The sequence below is a fragment of the Suricata suricatta genome, chromosome 4, assembly GCF_006229205.1.
Source record: "Suricata suricatta isolate VVHF042 chromosome 4, meerkat_22Aug2017_6uvM2_HiC, whole genome shotgun sequence".
NCBI lineage: Eukaryota > Metazoa > Chordata > Mammalia > Carnivora > Herpestidae > Suricata > Suricata suricatta.
The window spans coordinates 67,479,564-67,504,101 of NC_043703.1; the positions used below are offsets into that span (position 1 = coordinate 67,479,564).

Below are 24,538 nucleotides of genomic sequence, written 5' to 3' on the forward strand. Positions count from 1 at the left end.
CCTGGCCCCGGCCCGAGCCCGGCTGCGGGGGAGCCCGCGCCGTCCCCAGTGCCCCGCCGGCCGCGGGCCAGGAGAGGAGGGCGGCGCGTCCTGTTTGTTTCCATGCTGCGCTTTCCCGGGAGGACGGATTTCGGCACTGCGCCTTGCGCAAGCCCCAGATGGCACCGGCCCGTGCCCTGCCGCCGTGCCAGGCCCCGGGCCAGCCGGGCCGGGAGAGCCCTGGCCGCCCCCAGACTCTCTAGCCCGGGGTCGGGAGGCCCGCAGGGATTCTTCTTCAGGAACCCCGGTGGCGACTGCAGAGAAAACCGCGGGGCCGCCCGCTAGCGCGCAGGCACTCGCCACCGTGCGTCAACAGGCGTTTTAAACCCGAGCGGAGAAACGAGAGGGCCAGGGGGCGGGGGACTCTAGGCAGCAGTGCCCGTGGCCGGGGGCGTGCGGCCCGCGTTGAAAATCTAGCGGATTAAGGCAGCGCTGCGTTTGCTTTGGCCGCTGCGACGGCGCACAGGTGCACGGGGGAGGGGGCTGGCGCGGCCACCGCTGGCGGTCATTGACGGAGCCTCGCAATGGGCGCCCAAATTCGTTTACTCGCGAATTGCGTAAGCGGCCCTCCGGGTACAGGTCAGCGCGAATTACGCGGGCTTGTTGCCTGCCGCCTCGTAGCTGGGCCCACCGCTACAGCCCCAATTCCCACCACTCCCCGCCTTGCACTTGATGCTCCGGCAACGTTGAACTGTTCCTCTCCTGGCTTTTGCTGACGCTGGCCCGCCTGCCTGGCTTGCCTTCCACCTACTTTTGCCCGACTGATTCCTCTAGCCCTTTAAGGCTCGGATCTGTTACCTTACCCAGCAGCTACCTCTCCCCATCAGTAGATGCTCCTCTCCCGGGCTCCTTGGCTTCCTGTTTACACCTCTGTGACTGCCCTTGGATTTACACATGGTTTTATTTATCCTTCTTCAAGTTTCTTGAAGCGAGGGACAATGGAAGAGGGAAATTGTGCCTTGCCCTCAAAGAGCTTTCCATTTCATTTGAGAAATAAGGCTAGCCATAGAGCCATGGACCTGCTTCAGGAGAAGCAAGGTAGCATACGTTCAGGAGCTGATTTGGAGGATACACAGATAATACAAAGATGGTGAGAGCAGGGTCTGGGTCCACTGGGGTCAGGGAACTGTGGCAGCCCTGGCGATGTGCTACCAGTTTTGATCAGGATTCCTGGCTGATTTGTGGAGTAAAAGTCGTTAGCCGAACAATATTGCTACATTTTCACAGATTAAAGGGATGGGTGTCTTCCAAAGGGTCATTGATACCCTTTCCTAAGATACACACATTTCAATAGGCCTTCTCTCTGGTTATGGAGGTGGAGGGTGGAGAGTGGGGGAGGCTCCTTAGAATGCAGAACTCAGATATTTTGTGCTACAGTCATGATGGGTACATCTGTTACAAACTAAGTATCTTCTGAATTCAGATCCCTTTTAGTTTCACTTTGACTTTGCTGATCTGTGGCCTGTGGCACACTGGGTGTCAAAGAAGGAAGTAAACATCTTCAGCCAGATTTTGTTTTCAACTACTCATAAGGGAAGTGATAGGATGATTTGGAAGGAAGGAAAGTGAATAGACTTGAATGTCAGAAGCCATGGGCTCTGCATCTTAGATTCCTCGCCTGTAAAGTGAGTGGGTTGGCCTGGGTGGTCTTTAAGGTTCCTTCTGGCTCTAACATTCTGCACTTTTAGGATTTTAATTCCTGGTTGACATTTGGCTAACCGGAAGACACCGGATGAGAGACCAGCTTATTAAAGAACATCTCTCTAGGGACGACTGGCGTGAGCACTGGCCTGGGAGTCTGAAGATTGTGCCTTTAGATCCTCTTCATCATGAAAGCTGGTGACTTTCGGCAATCACCCAGCTTCTCTGGGACTTGTTTTCCTTATGTGTGAATACTAAGCAGGGATTAGATTAGGTGATACATTGAAGACCCTTCTGGCTCTTAATATCTAGTTGTCAGACTTAAGCACAGTTTAATGGCTAGGTAAGAGCTCTGACCTTGGAGTCAAGTTATGGCTTCCAGTCCAAGCTCTGCCACTCACTAGCCATGATCTTTACCTGGCTCCTCTGCACCTTGTTTCCTTTTCTGCTAAATAAGGATATCTGCTTTGTCCACTTCAGAAGCCTCTTGCAGAGGTTAAATGTGTGTGAGAGAACTCGCTAAACTTTACAGCACTATATACATTTTAAGGAGTTGCTGCTTCCGATGTTGATCAGCTGAGATGAATCTTCAAGGTGTGACTTGGGAGAAGCCTGGCTCTGAAATGAAGCAGGCAGCTAGCTGGAAGTTGACTTTGGGGAGTTCTCCCTGTTGGGAGTTCTGCAGGCCGAGGAGCCGTGGCACTTTGGCGGGTGGGTCGTGCATTTATATAGCAGTCTGCGGAGAAAGCAAGGAACCAGGCCACAGCTCAGCAAGAAGGGAGACCTGCAGGAAGGATGAAATGTGTGGTGGATGTCACAGGCCATGGCCCTCAAGGTTCTGCCTTCCCCTCTCTTCTGGGGCGCTGGGTGGGCAAGAGAAGGAAAATGGCAAATTGTTAAAAAAGTACACGTGTAGAAAGTAGTAAAACTGTAAGGCTCTCTTATGTATTGGATGCTTGGAAATTCATATTTTCTTCTATGTACTTTCCAGATTTTCTATAATGAATATGTATTTTTTGAATCAGAAAAATAAAAATTTTAAACATTGGAGGAGATCATTTTTACAAATGTGGGGTCTTTTTTTCTGTGTTTATTTCTTATTTGATTAAAGAAATAATAAAAGTTATTGAAATTAGGATATGTCTTGTCTTCCAAATCACTGTTAGATTTCTACGCTTTTCAACCAATTTGTTTTTATAGTTTGAAGGGGCTTGAATGTTGAAACCATCTATTTAAATTCTTTGGACATATTTAAAATACAGTTTTACCTGGTTTAAAAAAATTTGAGTACAAGAGAGTACTAAAAACTTAGCATGCCCCTTAAATCTGTTTTATCACCTCTATTTCATGAAAAAGAAAAGAAAAGACAACAAACCACAAACATTTCAAAAATAGTTTCTTACCATTGATCTGTAAGTCCTATTTCCAGGAATTCATCCTAAGACAGTAGTAATTGGACAAGCTCATGAATATAGGGGAGTGTTCATCACAGAGTTTTTTATATGATAGAAAAAATGTGAGGCAACTTAAACATACAAAACTAGAGGATTATCTTATAAGTCATGCAGTCATTAACAGGAACCAAGATGTATTTGACAGGCAAATATATTCATTCCCCCATTAAGTTAAAAAGCCTATTAACAAAGCTGTCTATCAAAAATCCCATTTTCTGTTCAAAGAAAGAGGGTCTACAAGACAAATGTGTAAAAAGGTATCTGTTGGTAGGTGTTGACTTTAGATAGTAGGATTGTGGACTTTCCCCACCAGACTTACTTTCTCATTTTCCTATGACAAATACATATTACTTGTTAACTTTTTAAAGTTGAAAATAGTTTTGTGAAATGACTTGGCTAGATAGAGTCAGGTTGTGTGACAAAAGACTAAATAACAAAATAAATGTGTCATTTTCTATATGAAAATCTTTCCTAGGTTTATTCTATTTGGAAATATAGTAGGAAACGTTTTTAATACACAAGATTGATTGTAATTACTTATTTTTTTAATTTATTTTTTTAAATGTTTTATTTATTTTTGATACAGAGAGAGACAGAGCATGAGAGGGGGAGGGGCAGAGAGAGAAGGAGACACAGAACCGGAAGCAGGCTCCAGGCTCTGAGCTAGCTGTCAGCACAGGGCCCGATGCGGGGCTTGAACCCACGAACGTGAGATCTGACCTGAGCTGAAGTCGGAGGCTTAATCGACTGAGCCACCCAGGCACCCCGATTGTAATTACTTATTAATTTTGTTATTAAGTATTTAATTATTAAATATTTTATTAGGTATTAATGTATTAACTAGCATATGAACTAGCACGAGCCACTTGATTCCTTAACACCTCAGGTTCTTTTTCACTAAAATGGACCTAATATTTCATTTATAAGTTTGTGTGGGGATTTAAAACACTAAGGTAAACAGTGATAATTATATGTGTGAAAGCACTGTGGAATGCGTGGGCTACATAAATACCAACTATTGTTAATTATTCACTAATCAACAATAATAGCATTTGCTGGGTACCTAAAAGACTATAAGTACTTGCTCAATAAATAAGATTAAGAGAAGGAGCTTACAAAAGTCTAACAAATGGAAAACAATAATCAGTACACTACTGTGGGTAAGTAAGCTCTGATGGGGAAGAGAATTTTATATACTTTTGGTGTTCAAGGCCAGGGAAGTCACTGAGGATGATTGGGGAGATAGGAAAACTATGGAAGAGATACTCTCTTCCATGTGGGAATGGTTATTGAGCTGGACTTGAAGATGGGGAGGATGTGGCTGAACAAAGAAAAAGGATTAGCAACAGGAGTTGGGAGACAGCTGGGTGTTCTCATAGGCTAGTGAAGAGAATGGCTTGTCTGAAGTGGACGGTTCATATTTGTGAATGTGCTGGTGAGGTAAACACAGAGCCAGGTCACCAGGAACATTAAAACCTGCACAGAGGAGTACCGAGTTGATAGAAGAGTAGAATTCCAGTCCCAAGACCCTTTCAGGCTCAGCAGATGATCCAGAACTATCTGTTTCCACAGCTGCACTGATAAACTCACCTGAATCTGCATCTATCCTTTGCTCTTACATCAATGAAAGCATCTGGGGAGGCAGCCTGTCTACCTCTATGCTTTGCACTGTGTGTGTGAGAGAGAGAGAGAGAGAAAATGTACCCCTCTGGGGCCATTTTAACCATTTTTTAAGTGTTCAATTCAGTGGCATTAGTTACATGATGTTGTGTAACCATCGCCAGTGTCTATTCAAGAAACTCTACCCATTAAGCAATAACCCCCCACCCGCACTTCTCCTCAGCCCCTGGTAACCTCTGATCTGCTTTCTGCCATTGTATATTTGTGTCTGGTTTATTTCATTTGGCTTAATGTTTTCAGGGTTCATCTAGGTTGTAGTCTATATCAGAACCTCATTACTCTTTTTGGCTGAATAATATCCCATTGCATGGATATCCCACTAAATTGTCCATCTGGAAATTTGAAATGAAATGGCAATAGTAGAAGGTAGTCTTTCCTTCTGTTTTTAAGGCCTAATTGAAAAGTGCCATCAACCTTATGTCAGTTCCCTGGAATTTCTTTAAATCTTTACCTATCAATCAAAGTCTGGGCACCGCGCTCTAGTACATGTTGCATCTTTTGCAACGCTCCGGTTCCCTTTGGCACTATCACAAATGGTTTGTAACATGGATTCTGTCAGCCTCAAAGGACGCTTGCAGACAGCTATCTTTTCTTTTGTTCATGTCTCTGGATAACATGAACTTTTCCATCAGGCGAAACACCTTTTCATTATTTCTTGACACTAAACTTTCCTGAGGTGACACATTGATAAGACAGAGGCAAGGACAAAGGTATACTTTGCAAGTGGACACAGGGAAATATGGGAAGCAGTGAGAGGGATCAGTTAGGTTGGCTAAGTAGTGAGAGGTTAAACCCCATAGCACACTGTGCTCCACAGCCTACATGGGCCCCGGCATTTTTGTTTATGAGGCCAGGGCTCTCCATAAATAAGAGCAAGGTCAAAATCGAAAGTTTGCGGTATTCCAAGTCTGTGTATATGAAAATAAAGCAAGTTGGTGGACATATCAGATCTTTATTCACTTAGGTCTACTTGGATAAACTACTAGCTTTTTATATTTATAATAATTTTCCTAAGGTGGGTTTTAAATCTCTTTGATCCATTGCTGAGAGTCCTCATAATACCTCTCTCTGGAGGTTGGGACGAATAAGGACTATAAATGCTTTAAGTGTTTCACAGAGAGGAAGACTACAGTGCGATACGCGTTTATAATTACTTGGTAGAAAGGCTGCCCAGCTATACAGGAGATTCTCCACCACCAGAGTCCTGGGGCTGTTGGGAAAGTGGAGGAACATGCTGCTGAACTGGACCCAGATGACATTTCAGCTGTGGCTTATGATTAGAGAAGGAGCAGAAATAGAGGAAGAAATGAAAGGGGATATTTTCATAGGAAGATCTCAGACATGCACAAGACATTTCCTTAATTGAGTCCAAGCCTAAAACACTGAGATCTGAGAAGTTGGACACTTGATCAGGGTCATATGGATGACTTCCTATTTCTAGTCCAGAGCTTTTTCTTCTACACTGAAGGAAGAGGCTACTGGAAGTGACCTCATGAAAGAGTAATGAAGTTGGTTTTTAATTTGTTGTTTAATAAAAAAATGCATACATGGTCTCTTAAAAGGGCAAAGTTTACCTGGATTTCAACTGTTAGGGTGAGAAAATCACCTTTTATTAATGTGGAATCACTGGGGACAATGGGAAGGGATGATTTAGATTTTTAAATAAGTACTCATATTTATCCTGATTATGATACGTTGGAGGGAGATGTAGTCACCACCCAACTCTCAGGGTCTAAAACCCCTTCCTCATTTGCTCACTTGATGGGACATTTGCAATTCAATCTAGCGACTTAGTTCCCTCTTGGCATTTCAATAAACTCTATTTAATGGCATGTTCTAGGCCCATTCAGACTCTAGAGGAAGCCAGTAAGAAATTGTCTGTTTTCACTCCAAATCATCTAAGGAGATCTAGACTTTATGGATTGAGGACATTGTACAATGAAGAAAAACTGATCTAATTTCTAGTTGTTTCTTCATAAGCATCTCTATGGCATCATGTATATGGCTTGGGGAGAAGGCTGTCTGTTTTTTTCAAGGAAAGAGCCTGTGAAAAGAGAAGGGAGCAAGGGAAAAGAGCGTACATTTGTTGAGTGCTAAGTGTATGTCTGGCAGTTTATATATGCTGGCTTTTTAGATCTTTACCATAGCCCTACCATATGGTTGATTTCATTTTATAAGTAAGGCAAGGACATTAGAGTCAGAGAATCATTCACTTGATTTCGAGATTCCAGATTTCATAATACACAAAGTGGTCTTACCTTACTAGGGATGTTCATGAGCCAACACACATATGTCTGCTTCTCATAGCATGTGTTTTCCACACTTTTTAAGGATATGAGGAAGAAGCGGGTCTGAGAGGGGCTTTCTCTCTCTCTAACGTAGTGCCTCGACAGCATTCTTTGCCCTGTACTTTGACTTCCTTCTCTCCCTTACAGTAGCAGCACCTGACATAATGCTTACTTACTTTATTATCTATTTCTTTTACTAGAAGGTAGCTTTATGAGATGTAAGCTCGATGAGATCAGGAAATATTTTCTCTTCAGCTTCTGAGAGAAGGTCTGGCACCTAGAAGGCCTACGTCACTCAATATTTGATGGATTTGTCAATGCCAGAAGCTTCCTAACAGTTGCCAGCTCAGTTGTCAGCATGGGTCTCGAGTAAAGCACAAAAGCGAAAAGGAGATTATTCACACAAAGAGAGGTGTAAAAGAATGAATGGGCTGTGGAGAATAGACAAGAGAAAAAAGGGTAGGTACAGCCACCCACTCCAAAGCCCTCTTCCGTCAGTGCACAAGAAAACCATTCCTGTGTTTTACATGCGAAGATGTTGGATGTGCCGTCTCCACCACCCCAGAGTCACTCTAAAAAGGAATTTAAAAATTAGAATCAAAGATTCTTTCACAGAGAAGCAGCAGTCAACAGTTTTCCATTCAACCACTCTTCTGCTGTCTGTGACTTAGGACATCTTGGGAAAACACAGCTAAAAACAAGTTAATACCGAGGTAGGTGTGCTTCTGATTCCTCCTCTTATTCTGAATATGGCTGAAGTGACCAACAATAGAAACATGGGGACACCTGTACCATTGCTAGATTCTACAGAAGGGAGCTGTTCATATACAAAAGAAAGGAAGTTCTTGTAGGTAGAGTGGGTTGCACTGGCTGTTGAGGGCTATTTGGGAGTCTGGTTTGGGATCGCATTCACATGCCCTGCTTTGGAGGCACGAGGGGTAAGAGCAAGAGTGAGCAGTAGGACAGACTGGGAACTCCTCACTGGAGTCTCCTTAGCCACAGGGCCGGCAGTGGTTGAGCTGTGTCCCTCCAAGGGCAAGGCTCAGCCTTGACACAGTGTTCGGCAACACTGACAAGGTCACATCACACCAGGCCTCAGGAAGACTGTCCCAAGTCATTTATAGTCATGTCGCCCTCCCCATTCTCTTCAGGCTGTTAGGTCACAGAACTTGTTACTTCCCAGTTTGAAGTCCTTGAGGAGGGGCACTTGGCTGGCTCCGTTGGTTGAGTCTCCTACTCTTGGTTTTGGCACAAGTTAAGATTTCACAGTTCCTGGGAAGCTGACAGCGCAGAGCCTGCTTGGGATTCTCTCTCCCTCTCTCTCTGCCTCTCCCTTGCTCTCTCTCTCTCTCTCTCTCTCTCTCTCTCTTTTTCTCAAAATAAATAAATAAATAAATAAACAAACAAACATAAAAAAAAGAACTAAAATCCTTGGAAAGAATACCAGTAACATCAGAGGAAGTACTGGGATCCAAGAAGAATCCTTTCTTCTAGTGCCCTTTAGGGGTAAACCCAAGGTTTAGGTAAAATTATCAATGTACAAAGATGAGTAACTAGAAATTCTCCTCGTACAGTTTGGGGCTATATAAAAAGACTGCATAACTGAGGCAGTAGAGCCTAATATTCCAGAACCATTCGCATCTTCAGCAGGTGTTTGTTGAGTCCGTCTCATGTGCTTGACATTCTTCTGTTTGCTTAGAATATAGCAGTGAACAAAACAGACAGAAATCCCTGCCTTCATGGAACATATATTCTATCAGAGAAAAACATTTTTCTGAAAGGAAGAAGAAAATTTTAAACAACATCTGCTCTGTTCTTTCAAAAAACAAAGAAAAAAGGATCCCGTAGCTATTCCTCTTGATGTATATTCCCTCAGGAAACGTTCTACATAGCAAAGGGAGATGGACACAATGGTGTTCACTGAAACTTGTTCATAGTGAGGAAAATTTCAAACAACCTAAACGTCACTAGAGAAAAGGATAAATAAATGTGTTTTGTTTGTTTCATAGCACTCCTGCATAGTGGTTTAGTGTGCAGCTCTGGGGCCGGGAGTCTAGGTTTTACTCTAGCTTGTCCCACTCATGGGTCTTTCTTTTGTTCCAGCTTTTATGAGGTATCATTGACATATGACATTTGTTGTTTAGATTCCACATATAAGTGAAGTCATTTTTTCATTAGGTCCATTCATGTTGTCACAAATGGCAAGATTTTATTCTCTTTATGGCCAAGTGATATCTCATATATACACATCTTTATTATACATTTGTCTTTATGGACACTTAAGGTGGTTTCATATTTTGACTATTGTAAATAATGCTGCAGTGAACATGGGGGTGCATATATCTCTTCAAATTGGTGTTTTCTTCAGATAAATACTCAGAAGTGAGATGTCTGGATTGTACGGTAGTTCTATTTTTAACTTTTTGAGGAACTTACATACTATTTTTTGTAGTGGCTGCACCAACTTACATTCTCACCAGCAGTGTTATGAGGGTCCTTTTATCTATCCTTACCCTACTAAAAAAATAAAAATCTTTTATTTTCTATCTTTTTGATAATGGCCATTATGCATGGTGTGAGGTGATCTCTCATTATGGTTTTGATTTATAGCTCCCTGATTGTTAGTGATATTGAGCACCTTTTCATGTTTCTTTTGGTGTGTCTTCTTTGAAGAAAGGTCTATTCATGTCCTCTGCCCATTTTTAAATGAGATTTTATTTTTTTATATTAAGTTGTGTAAGTTCTTTATATATTTTGGATATTAACCCCTTACTGGATGTATGGCTTGAAAATACCTTCCCCCATTCAGTAGATTGCCTTTTTATTTTGTTGATGGTTTCTTTCAGCGTGCAAAAGATTTTTAGTCTGATGAAATTCCATTTGTTTGCTATAGCTTTAGTTGCCCTTGCCTAAGAAGACTGGTCTAAAAAATATTACTAAGAGTTGATGTCAGGGGTGCCTGGGTGGCTCAGTCGGTTAAGCATCTGACTTCGGCTCAGGTCAGATCTCACGTTCGTGCGTTCGAGCCCCGCATTGGGCTCTGTGCTGACAGCTAGCTCAGAGCCTGGAGCCTGCTTCCGGTTCTGCGTCTCCTTCTCTCTCTGCCCCTCCCCCTTTCATGCTCTATCTCTCTCTGTATCAAAAATAAATAAAACATTAAAAAAAATTAAAAAAAAAGTTGATGTCAAAGAGCTTACTGCCTATATTTTCTTTTTGGAGTTTTATCATTTCAGGTGTTACAGTTTAGTCTTTAATCTATCTTGAGTTTATTTTATGTATGGTGTAAAAAAATGGTCCAGTTTCATTTTTTGCATGTGGTGTCCAGTTTTTCCAGCACCATTTATTGAAGAGACTGTCTTTTCTCCACTATATATCTTGCCTTCTTTGTTATAGATTAATTGGTCATTCAAATGTGGGTTTATTTCTGGGCTCTCTATTTCATTGATCTATGTGTCTGTTTTGTGCCAGTAACATATTGTTTTGATTAATATAGCTTTGTAGTGTAGTTTAAAATCAGGGAGAATACCTCCAGCTTTGATTTTCCTTTTCAAGATTGCTTTGGCTATTTGAAGTCTTTTGGTGTTCCATACAAATTTTAACATTATTTGTTCTAGTTCCATGAAAAATACTATTGGTATTGTTATGGAGATGGCATTGAATCTGTAGATTGTTTTAGGAGGTATAGACATTTTGGCAATATTAATTATTCCAATCCATGATCATGTTATATCTTTCCATTTATTTGTGTTGTCTTTAACTTCTTTCATCAATAAATCCCTTGTAGGGTTTTCAGAGTACAGGTCTTTAACTATGTTAAATTTATCCCTAGGCATTTTATTCTTTTTGATGAAGTTGTAAATAAGATTGTTTTCTTCATTTCTTTTATAGCTCATTATTAGTATATACAAATGTAATCAATTCTGCATGTTAATTTTATATTCTGGAACTTTACTGAATTCATTTATTAGTTCTGATAGTTTTTTGGTGGAGTCTGTAGGATTTTCTCTGTATAGTATCATGTCATCTGCAAACAGTGACAGTTTTACTTCTTCCTTACCAATTTGAATGAAGCGTTTTATTTTTCTTGTCTGACTGCCATAGCTAGGGGTTCCAGTATTATGTTGAATAAAAGTGTCAAGAGGGGCATCCTTGTCTTGTTCCTGATCTTAGAGGGAAAGCTTTTAGCTTTTTACCATTGAGCATGGTGTTAGCTGTGGATTTATCATATATGGCCTTATTATGTTGAGGTATGTTCCTTCTATATCCACTTTTTGGAAGTTTTTTTTTTTAATGTTTAATTTATTTTTGATACAGAGAGAGACAGAGCATGAGAGGGCGAGGGTCAGAGAGAGAAGGAGACACAGAACCAGAAGCAGGCTCCAGGCTCTGAGCTAGCTGTCAGCACAGAGCCTGACACGGGGCTCGAACCCACGAACGTGAGATCTGACCTGAGCCGAAGCCGGAGGCTTAACCGACTGAGCCACTCAGGCACCCCTGGAAGTTTTTAATCGTAAATGGATGTTCAAGGTACAACCCAAGGCAAGCACTGGAGTGAGACAAGGGCCACCTTGTTTGGCCCTCTTGCTGCAGACTTCCTGTATTCCCCTGGGGCCTGGAATATCCCATAAGGTCTCCCTCCAGGACCCACATACCAAACCTCCACTTCCAGCTGTGTCCTTGGCTTCATGGCTAGGACCCCAAAGAGGGCTGCCCAGCCAAATGCTGAAAGCCCTTGCTTGGGCCCCATGGGCTAGCTATCATGGAGCCTAGTGGTCCAGAGGATAAAAATGGACGTTGAATTTTGTCAAGTGCTTATTCTGTAACTATTTAAATGGTCATATGATTTTTATCCTTTGCTTTGTTAATGTGGGCATATCACACGGACTGATTTGCACCCCTGGAATAAATCCCACTGGACCATGGTGTTTGATCTTTTTAATATATTGTTGAATGTGTTTGCTCATATTTTGTTGAGGATCTTTGCATCTATGTTCATCATGGATACTGACCTGATATTTTCTTTCTTTTGTGGTGTCTTTGTCTGATTTTGGTATCAGGATAAAATGAGTTTGGAATTACTTCCTCTTTAATTTTTTTTTTTGAATAATTTGAGAAGAATAGGCACTAACTCTTTAAATGTGTGGTAAAATTCACCTGTAAAGCTGGTCCTGGACTTTTGTTTTAAGTTACTGATTCATTTTCATAACTCATAATTGGTCTAGTCAGATTTTCTGTTTATTCCTGATTCAATTTTGGAAGATTGTATGTTTCTAGGAATTTGTCCATTTCTTTTAGGTTGTCCAGTTTTGGCATATAATTATTTGTGATAGTCTCCTATAATTCTTTGTATTTCTGTGATGTTGGTTGGTTGTAACTCTCTTTAGCTTCTCATGTTATTAATTTGGGTCCTTTCTCTTTTTTTCTGGAGGAGACTGATAAATCTTTTTTTCTTCATGAAGTTTACTGATTTTGTCTATCTTTTCAAAGAACCAGCTATTGGTTTCATTGATCTTTTCTACTGTCCTTTTTAGTCCTATTTCATTTGTTTCTACTCTAAGCTACATTAGTTCCTTCCTTCTACTAACTTTGGGCCTTGTTTTTTCTTTTTTCTAGTTCCTTCAGGTGTAAAGTTAGATTGTTTATATGGGATTTTTCTGATTTCTTGAAGTATCCCTCTATTGCTATGAATGTCCCTCTTAGAACAGCTCTTCCTGTATCCCATACATTTGGAATGTTTTGTTTCCATTTTACTTTGTCTCAAGGTATTTTTTGATTTTCTTAGTGATGTATTCATTGGCCCATTGCTTGTTTAGTATTATGTTGTTTAGTCTTTAAATGTTTGGGGCTTTTCCTAGTTTTCTTCTCTTAATTGATTTCTAATTTTATACCATTGTTATCAGAAAAGATGCTTGCTATGACTTAAGTCTTCTTGAATTTATTGAGACTTATTGTGTGGCCAAATGTATGATCTATCTGAGTCTGTCCCATGTGCACTTGAAAAGAATATATATTTTATGGTTTTTGGATGAAATTTATGTACATTAAACCCATCTGGTCTGATGTGTTGCTTAAGGCCAATGTTTCTTTACTGATTTTCTGTCTGGATGATCTCTTCATTGATGTAAATGGGGCATTAATGTCCCCAGTGTTACTGTATTACTGTCAGTTTCTCCTGTTTTGTCTGTAAATATTTGCTTTAACTATTTAGGTGCTCCTTTTTGTTTTTAAATATTTACTTATTTATTTTTGACAGAGAGAGTGAGAGAGTGAGCACAAGTGGGGGAAGGGCAGAGACAGAGGGAGACAGAGAACCCAAAGCAGGCTCTGAGTTGTAAGCACAAAGTCCCATGAGGGGCTTGAACTCAGGAACTGTGAGATTATGACTTGAACCCAAGTCAGATGCTTATTCGACTGAGCCACTCAGGTGCCCCTGGGTGCTCCTATTTTTGATGTATGAATATTTATGAAAGTTCTGTCCTCTTCTTGGATTGATCCCTTTATCATTATGTAATGTCTTTTCTTTGTCTTTTGTTACAGTCTTTGCTAAAAAGTTGGTTTTATGTGATATAAATATTGCTAGTCCAACTTTCTTTTCCACTGGCATGGAATGTCTTTTCCCATCTCTTCATTTTCAATCTGTGTGTCATTAGAGCTGAAGTGAGTCTCTTGTAGGCAGCATATAGATTATTTTAATGAAAAATTTTAATGTTTATTTTTGAGAGAGAGAGAAACAGTGTGAGTAGGGGAGGGGCAGAGAGAGAGACACACACAGAATCCAAAGCAGGTTCTAGGCACTGAGCTGTCAGCACAGAGGCTGACATGGGGCTTGAACTCATGGACTGGGAGATCATGACTTGAGCTGAAGTCAGATGCTTAACCAATTGAGCCACCCAGAAGCCCCTAGATTTTTTAGAAAATACTTATTTTCAGAGAGAGAGAGAATGCTTATGTGAGCAGGGGAGGGGCAGAAAGAAAGAGAGAATCCCAAGCAGGCTCATGCTGTCAGCACAGAGCCTGACAAGGAGCTCAATCCTACATACCAGGAGATCATGACCTGAACTGAAATCTAGAGCCAGATGCTCAACCAACTGAGCCACCTGGGTTCCCCCTATAGATTAGAAAAAAAAAAACAACAACAACAACCCATTCAGCTACCCTATGTATTTTTATTGGAGCATTTAGCCCATTCACATTTAAAGTAATTATTGATAGGTATGTACTTATTTCCATTTCCATTTTTTTTTTCTGGTTGTTTTTGTATTCTCTGTTTCTTCTCTTGGTGTTTTGTTGTTTGATGGTTTTCTATAGTGTTATGACTTGGTCTTTCTCTTTATTTTTTATATTTCTATTTTATTTGTTGTTATGATGAGGTTCATATATGTAGACCTTTACATATAGCAATCTATTTTTCAGGTGATAATCACTTAAGTTTTAACACATTATAAAATCTCTACATTTTCTATTGGGTTTTTTTCCCCTAGGATACTTATTTCTGCTCTAATCTTTATTATTTATCTTCTTCTGCTGGCTTTGGGCTTTATTGATAAACCTTTAGCCAGATCTACCAAAAAGAAAAGAAAAAAGACCCAAATAAACAAAATTACAAATGAAAGAGAAGAGATCACAACACGACAGAAACACAAAAAAGTTGTAAGAGAATATTGTGTACAATTATATGCCAACAAATTGGGCAATGTGGAAGAAATGGATAAATTCTGAGAAGCATACAAACTATCAAAACTGAAACAGGAAGAAATAGAAAATTTGAGCAGACCCATAGCCAGGAAAGAAATAGAATCAGTCATCAAAAATGCCCCAACAAACAAGAGTTCAGGGCTGGATGACTTTCCAGGGGAATTCTACCAAACATTTAGAGAAGAGTGAATACCTAGTCTTTTGAAACTGTTCAAAGAAATAGAAATGGAAAGAATACTTCCAAACTCATACTATGAAGCCAGCATTACCTCGATTCTAAAACCAAAGACCCCAATAAAAAGGAGAATTACAAACCAATATTCCTGATGAAAATGGATGCAAAAATTCTCAACAGGATACTAGCGAATCAATTTCAAGAATACATTAAAATAACCATTTACCACAATCAAGTGGGATTTATTCCTGGGATGCAGGGGTGGTTCAACATCTGTAAATCAATCAATATGATACACCACATTAATAAAAGAAAGGATAAGAACTATACAATGCCCTCAATAGATGCAGAAAAAGCACTTGACAAAATACAGCATCCTTTCTTGATAAAAACATTCAAGAAAGTAGGGATAGAAGGAACATACCTCAACATCATAAAGGCCATATACAAAAGACCAATAGCCAATATAATCCTCAATGGGGAAAAACTGAGAATTTTCCTCTAAAGGGTGTCCACTCTCACTGCTGTTGTTCAACATAATGTTGGAAGTCTAACCTTCAGCAACTAGACAACAAAAAGAAATAAAAGACATCCATATAGGCACGGAAGAAGTCAAACTTTGCAGATGACATGATATTCTATGTGGAAAACCTGGAAGACTCCATCAAAAAATTGCTAGAACTGATATATGAATTCAGTGAAATCACAGGATATAAAATTAATGTACAGAAATCTGTTGCATTTCTATATACCATTGATCAAGCAGCAGAAGAAGAAATCAAGGAATTGATCCCATTTGTACAAAAAGCTGTAAGATACCCAGGAATAAACTTAAAAAAAAAAAAGAGGTAAAAGATCTCTACTCTGAAAACTATAGAACACTTATGAAATAAATTGAAGACGACACTAAGAAATGGAAAAACATTCCATGTTCATGGATTGGAAGAACAAATATTGTTAAATGTCTTTACTATCCAAAGCAATCTGTCTAGAAATCTTGCAATCCCTATCAAAACCAGCATTTTTCACAGAGCTAGAACAAACACTTGAAAAGTTTGTATGGAAAGAAGACCCTGAAGAGCCAAAGTAATGTTGATAAGGCAAAGCAAAGTGGGAGGCATCACAATTCTGGACTGTAAGGTGTATTACATAGCTGTAATCATCAAGACAATATGATACTGGCACAGAAACAGACACATAGATCAATGGAACAGAATAGAGAACCCAGAAATAGAACCACAAGTATACCATCAACTCATCTTCAACAAAGGAGGAAAGAATATACAATGGAAAAAAGTCTCTTCAAGAAATGGTGTTGGGAAGACTGGATAGTGACATGCATAAGAAAGAAACTGGACCATTTTCTTATACCATACACAAAAGTAAATTCAAAATGAATGAAAGACCTGAATGTAAGACAAGAAGCCATCAAAATCCTAGAGGAGGACACAGGCAGCAACCTCTTTGACCTCTGCTATAGCAACTTCTTACTAAACATGTCTCTGGAGGCAAGGGAAACAAAATCAAAATGAACTATTGGAACCTCATCAAGACAAAAAACTTCTGCACAGTGAAGGAAACAATTAACAAAACTAAAAGGAAACCTACAGAATGGGAGATGATATTGGCAAATGACATATCAGATAAAGGGCTAATATCCAAATCTATAAAGGACTTATCAAACTCAACACCCAAAATATAAATAATCCAGCTAAGAAATGGGCAGACAACACAAACAGACATTTCTCCAAAGAAGACATATAAATGGCTAACAGACACATAAAGAAATGCTCATCATCACTCATAATCAGGGAAATACAAATTAAAACCACAGTGAGATAGCACCTTGCACCTATCAGAATGGCTAAATTAACAACTTAGGAAACAACAGACGTTGGCGAGGTTGCATGGAAAGGGGAACCATCTTACGCTGTGGTGGGAATGCAAACTGGTACAGCCACTTGGAAAACAGCATGGACTTTCTTTAGAAAGTTAAAGATAGAGCTAATCTACGACCCATCAACTACACTACTAGGTATTTATTGAAATGATACAAAAATACTGATTCAAAGGGGCACATACAATGTTTGTAGCAGCACTATCAACAATAGCCAAATTAAGGAAAGAGCCCAGGAGTGCCTGGGTAGCTTAATCAGTTAAGCATTCATCGCTTGATTTTGGCTCAGATCATGATCTCATGGTCTTGGGATTGACTGCTGGGCATGGAGTCTGCTTAAGATTCTCTCTCTGCTCCTATGCTGCTCGCACACAAGCAGTCTCTCTCTCTCTCTCTTTCAAAAAAAAAGGGAAAGATCCAAATGTCCATCGACTGATGAATGAATAAAGACAAAGTGGCACATATATTGTGTGTATATGTATATATGTATATACATACACACATACACATATACACAATGGAATATTACTCAGTTATCAAAAAAGATGAAATCTTGCCATTTGCAATGATACGGATGGAACTAGCGTGTATTTTGCTAAGCAAAATAAGTCAGAGAAAGACAAATACCATATGATTTCACTCACATGTGGAATTTAAGAAACAAAACAGACAAACATAGGGGAAGGGAAGGAAAAATAAAATAAGATAAGAACAGAGAGGGAGGGAGGCAAACCATAAGAGACTCTTAAGAGAACAAACTGAGGGTTGATGGAGGAGAGTTGGGTGGGGTCTTGGTCTAAATGGGTGATGGGCATTAAGGAGGGCACTTTTTTTGGATGAGCACTGGGTAAAGTATGTAAGTGATAAATCACCAAATTTCACTCCTGAAGCCAATACTACACTCTGTGTTAACAAACTTGAATTTAAATATAATCTTGGAATTAAAAAAATAAATAAAAGCACTATAGTTTTACTCCCCCACCCATGTTTTATGTTTTCGATGTCATGTTTTGTATCTTTTATTTTCAATATACAAATCTTTCACCTCCTTGGTTACATTTATTCCCAATAGTTTATTGTTTCTAACACTATCATGAACAAGATTGTTTTCTTTCTTTCTTTCTTTCTCAGATATTTTGTTATTAGTATAAACAACCAATTTATATTTTTAAATATATATATATTTCTTTTTGAGAGAGATGCACACATGAGCTGGGGAGGGGCAGAAAGAAAGGGAGAGAGAATTTTTTAAAAATTTTAACATTTATCTATTTTTGAGAGACAGAGAGACAGTATGATCAGGAGAGGAGCAGAGAAAGAGAGGGAGGCACAGAATCTGAAACAGGCTCCAGGCTCTGAGCTGTCAGCACAGAGGCTGACGTGGGGCTTGAACCCATGAGCCATGAGGTCATGACCTGAGCTAAAGTAGGACGCTTAACCAACTGAGCCGCCCAGGCACCCCTGGGAGAGAGGATTCTTAAGCAGGCTCCAGGTCCAGGGTGGAGCCCGACATGGTATCTAATCTCAGGACCCCAGAGATCATGACCTGAACCAAAATAAAGAATTAGAGGCTTAACCTATTGAGCCACGCAAGTGCCCTGAAACACAACCAGTTTCTGTATGTTGATTTTGTATCCACTCACTGGTTTTAATTTCTTCATCTGTAACATAGGGGTTACTAACAATACAGTACTTATCTCACAGATCTATTTGAGCATTCTATGAGAAATATAAAGCCATGAGAATAGTGTTAGAACACAGTAAAAAATTAGGTATGCTTCCTGATAATGGAGTACTACATAGCAGTTAAAAGGAATGGCCTAAGTCTCTATGTAAACATGAATAGATATTAAAAAAAATACTCTTTCCCTTCATTTATTAATTCAGGAAATATTTATTGAGTGCCTACTATATTTCAGGCAGTCTTCTAGGTACTTGAGAATAATTAGTGAACAAAACAAAGATCTTGCCCTCATGGACCTTGTATGCTAGATGTATGGAAGCAGATGTAAAGTATAAGGAAATTGGATATTATGTTAGGAGGTGATAAGTTCTATGGAAAAGAGAAAAGAGAAATATAGTAAAGGTGTTTGGGAATGCCAGAGTTCGGGGCGGCAGGGCGGGGAGTGGTTAGTTGAATTTTAAGCCAACAAAACAAATATAAGAAAATGTTAACATTTATCAGCTCCAGGTGGTATGTGTACAGAGAGAAAGGGAGACCCAGGAACTGAAGCAGGCTCCTGACGCAGGCCTTCGACCCACAAATCGTAAGACCACGACCTGAGGTGAAGTCGGACGCTCAACCAACTGAGCCACTCAGGTGCCCCAGTTAAACACATTTCTAACTAAAACATATTTGAACTTTACACATCTGTGGGAAAGGACTGTAACACAGTAATTCTCAGCAAGCCCAACTGCTAGTGTGTAAAGACAATAGAAGGTCTTTCTCAGATCCACAAGAGATCGCAAAGTATCTAACACCCATGTATCCTGACTCCTGTAGACCCGAGGTAAAATTCAGGCAGCACTGCATTCAAGCTGTGTAAACCTGGACCAGTTATTTAACCTCTTGAGGCCTTAGATTATCTAAAAACTAGAGAAAATAGTTTCTTTATAAGATTGTTCTAAAGGTTAAGGCGAGATGATATATGCCAAGTTCCTTGTTTAGTGCTTAGCACTCTTGAAAAGAAAAGAAAACTTATTGGGATAATGAATTTTAGCCCATCATGAGAAGAATCAAAGACACAAGAAAAGGAGATCCTTGGGTGCCTGGCTGGCTCAGTAGAGCACATGATTCTTGATGTCAGGGTCATAAGTTTGAGCCCCATGTTGGGTGTAGAGCTTACATAAAAAAATCCTTTTATGTGGTAGTGTTCAGAAATCTCTCTTCAACAAAATGAACAAAATAAAAAATGTAAATGAAAAATCCACAACTACTGAATAAAAAAATAAAATACTGGAAAAGAAGATAATGAATTTACACATCAAGCTTAGTAGAAAAAATCGAAAGTCCAATAAGAGGTCTCATTATTATCATTTAGTATATAATAAAAAGTATTTCAAAACAATGAGGAATTGACAGATTATCCTGTTAATGGGTTCAGGATGACCAGTTTTCCATGTGGAAAAATAATCTAGTTAGATACTTAACCAATACATGATACCAAAGTAAAATTTTAGATGGATTGGGTAGTAACATGTAATGGAACAAAGATGAATATTTATATAAACTTAGAGTTGGAAAGACTGCTGTAAATGTATCATCAAAGGCAGAAAGTAGAAAATTAAAGGTGGATGCATGTGACTAGAAATATTTCTAAAAATTAACTTCTTTATTAGAGTTTATCATAAGCAAAATTAAAAAGACATTACGTATTCAGTAAGAAACAGATAATGTTTACTAACAAAGGACATGAAAATGCAATTCATAAAAGAGTACCTCTCAATAATTAGCACACATAAAAAAAAAATCTTGCTGATAATCAAAAAAGTTGGGGCCAAAAATAAATGCCTAACTATAGGGCATTGGTGAAGTAAATTATGTTATATCCAAGTCAATATTTATATCATAATCATTAAAAATAATGTCATAGAAATATATTTTCTGAGCTTTGGAATAATAGCTTTGGAAGTTAAGTTTGTGAAAATTTGGGATGGTCTATATTATATTTCTGCTTTTATGTAACAAAATATCAGATACAAAATTCAATCTACCTACCTATCTACCTACCTACCTATTTATCTACTCACCCAGCTATCTATCTTTTTATCTATTTCCTGGAAAGAAGGTCATAATTTTAATAATTATTTTTAGATGCGGGAATATAGGAACCTCTCCTCTTTTGCAGTTTTCTGTTTAAAAATATTCTGCACTGAATATGTATATCTTTGCTAATTAGAAAGAAAAACAGTATTTTTAGGATTGTATAGACACAGGGGCCTATCTAAGACAGAGGGGCCAACTTGAAGGGACACCTCCTGGCCAAATATGGGACAATTTGAACATCCTAAAGAATAATGATGTTAAAGATTACTAAAAGCGGAGAGAAAGCTCCTCTTTACAAGAAAAAGCTATATTCTGCTGTTCCTGATGTACTACTTGTTTCAGGCAGTGCTCAGCAGTGAAGGTGAAAATCACTGGGCAAAAGGTTGGTGGGCAACAGGGCCATTACCTGGGCTCACAGTTTCATGCCCCCTCACTACCCGTCCTGCCATTACATAATATTACAAGGGAAATGATGTTCCTGTCGGGTGGAGAGATCTGGCTGACACCACCTTTTAAGAGCCACGTGACGAAAATGAACATGACAGTACAAACTGTCGTTGTGTACAAACAGAAGTACACAAACATCACCTCGGTACTTTCCTTCTAAAAATGTGTAACCTGGTCTAAGCTGGATCTAATCATGAGGAAATCACCAAAATAACATAGAATGCAGGGTGTACTTAAGCCAGTTGCTCTGGACTCTTCAAAAAGGGAAACCAAAGAAGTCACGAGGGCAGTTCTAGATTAAAAGACACAGACATAATAACCAAATGTAATACTTGAATCTCTGAAAGAAAGATATTATTGGGCCCATAATTAAAACATTTTTAATTTAAAAATTCTATTAACGTTAGCTATTATAAATTAGTGTTCATTTCTAAATGAAATGTGATAATGTTATGGTAGTTACATAGGAGAATGTTCTTATCCATAGGAGATACTTGACAAAGAATTTAGGAAGAAAGTGTCAGAATGTCTGCAACTTAATTTTTGAATGGTTCATCAAAAATTCATATGTGAGGAAAAAAACGAGGCAAATGTTAACAACTGGGTGAATGTAGATGAAGGGTAAGCACTGTTTATTGAATTATTCTTTCAACTCATTTCTAAAGGTTTTAATGTCTTCTAAATATGAAGGTTTATGGATAATAATTCAGGTGAAAATAAGGAGAGAGAAAAGTGATGGAATAAGGGAGATGTAAGGGACTTGGCATCCCAATACAATGTGTGGATCTTGTTTGGCTCTTGCTTCAAACAAATCGGCCCTAGGGCAATCTGAGCACTGATGGGGCATTTGGTGAAATGAAGTATGAAGCTAATGAAATGAGATTGGCTATGATAATTGTTGAACCTGGGTCATGGGTACTTGGGGGAATGATTTCTACTGTTGCATTTTGGAAAATTTCCGTATAAAAGTCGGGCATCCAACTCAAAATTGCATAGTAACCTGGACTTTGTCAGTGAGTGAGTGATAGATACCTAAATATGTTTCCATGGGCGTTTATGACTAAAAGAATTACATGGAAGAGTGATAAGTTATGAAATCAAGATTAGTACCTGAGTTTCTCTATAGTAGTGATTTTAAGTGAATTTGTCTAGTTTTTCATTTTCTTTTATCTTCATTCTCTCAATTTCCCCAATACATGTGGCTCCTGGCCACCATGTGGAGCGCTAGAGCTGATGCATTGTCCTCATCACTTCTGAAGCTGATGGAATGGTATTTATTACTTCCACCTAAGTTTGGGAATCTCAAGATTTGTCTATTTAATCAGTTCTTTGTTTAGCTGGGAGAGCGTTCATTGTCCTGTGGGTTCTAGATGCTACTGTACCTGCCAGTGCTAATTTAACATTCAGGTGAAGATAAAACAAGTTTCTGAAGGAATGATTATTCAGGAAGATCATACAAACCTACTCCTCCCGGCCTCCTCAGATCCCATGAGAGCTGTAAAGGAGAAAAACATTCCTATCTTTGCCTGACTGTTTGTTGTGAGGACTAGACAGGCGATGGTCAGATATGTCCTAGGAAATGATGAGCAGGTGCCCTAGCCTCATGGTGGTCCTGAACAATTTAACTTTGACTTTAAGGCAAAATTTTACAGTCAAGGAGGGCAGTAGTTTCTTTGGTGTGTATGTGTGGTGTGTGTGTGTGTGTGTGTGTGTGTGTGTGTGTGTGTGTGTGTTGTTTTGTTTTCTAGAAGGAAATAGGATTGAAATAAAATGTGAGTTAGACATTCATGTCTTAAAGATTTAAAAAAAATTTAAACTATTTTTGGGAGAGAGGAAGAGTGTGAGTGGGGGAGGGACAGAGAGAGAGAGGGAGAGAGAGAGAATCCCAAGCAGGCTCTGTACCACTAGTGCAGATGTGGGGCTCAAACCCAGAAACTGGGAGATCATGACATGAGCCAAAATCAAGAGTTGGATGCCAAACTGAGTCATCCAGGCACCGCTTAAGTCTTTTTGTAAAGGAACTCCCAATAGATATCCCAATAGATAACTCCATAAAGAGGAGAACATGAGTAGACAAGGCCGTGTACAAAGGAAATCCAACTCTGAAAACAGTAAAAAAAAAAAAACAACAAAACCGATGAATGGCAGACTTAATAGAAAAACAAATGAAACCAGAGTTTGAAAGGGTATCAAAACTGGAACCAAAAAGAAAAAATAAATCTCGGAACCCATATAGTTGCTTAACTTAGTATACAATGATAAGGAAAAAATACACTATTATTTAACCTTTGAATGCAGCTTTCATTATTTAGACTAGATAACATTGATGAAAATAATTTAAAAACTGTATAAAATGCTCACAAGTACAAAATATACACACACACACATATATAAAATACACATGTTTTTAGTGTTGCCTTTTGATTTTTTTTTTTAGGTGTCATTATAATAATTGTGTCTGAGGTTAAAGGATGGATTTGAGATTTGGGCTTTTCAGTTTGAGTATCTTTAAAGTCAAATAAAAGACATGGATATGGAAACTAGGCCAATTTATTTCATCAAATCTCCTTTATACACTTCTTTCCGTCACTTACTATTATGGCCACCTTTCCTTGCCACCTGTCCTGTTTGCTTTCCTACCCTTGCACCGTGGGCCAGCGCAGCAACTCGCTTTAGCCAGCAGGATGTGGTGGAAGCCTAGAAGCTGGCAGTCTTCCCCCTGCAGTACTGCGGTTGGTGAAGAGGCCTGGATTAGCCTTCTTGAGGTGCGAGACCACGTGGGCGAGAGTCTGTGGGCAGCGCGCACCACGGGACCGTGAGTGAGTGAGGCTGCGTGGCTTGCCGTCCCCGGCCAGAGCAGCAGACCGGCTGCGCTACGCCCAGCCCAAACTGCTGATCCATGAAATCAGGTCATTACCTTTCCATGCAGTAGGCTTCCTGGGATCAGAGGATAACTGTCATGAATCACTTTTATCATCCGCTCCCAGTTTAAACACCTGCACACTCTTTTGATGATCTTCACTCATCTGATACGGTTTCCATGGTTTTCAGACCTTATATTTACCTGGTCACTTTCCTCTGGACATATCCAGCTTGCCAGATTTCTCTTTAAATTGTATAGCACTCAGAATGGAGAATTGCTTCAAATATGATTTGCCACTTTTAATCCTTAGTGTCTTCATTCTTGTTTTTCCCTAGAGCTCCTTCCTCATAACAAGTCCTAAAGCATTAGCTTCCTCCTCTTATCTCTCGTGCTTTTTAATATTTATTTATATTTGAGAGTGCAAGTGGAAGAGGGGCAGAGAGAGAGGGAGACACAGGAGCTGAAGCAGGCCCCAGGCTCTGAGCTGTCAGCAGAGCTCCACATGGGGCGCGAACTCACAAACCACGAGATGATGACCCGAGTGGAAGTTGGACACTTAACTGACTGAGCCACCCAGGGGTCCCTCATCTCAT

At 39.4% G+C, this 24,538-nt stretch overlaps 1 protein-coding gene across 3 annotated transcripts in view; it reads left to right on the forward strand.

Annotated features, from left to right (window-relative positions):
* N4BP2L1 (NEDD4 binding protein 2 like 1) overlaps positions 1-24,538 on the forward strand; it is a 34,296-nt gene that overhangs the window by 527 nt on the left and 9,231 nt on the right. The gene's annotated exons all lie outside the window — the stretch shown is intronic.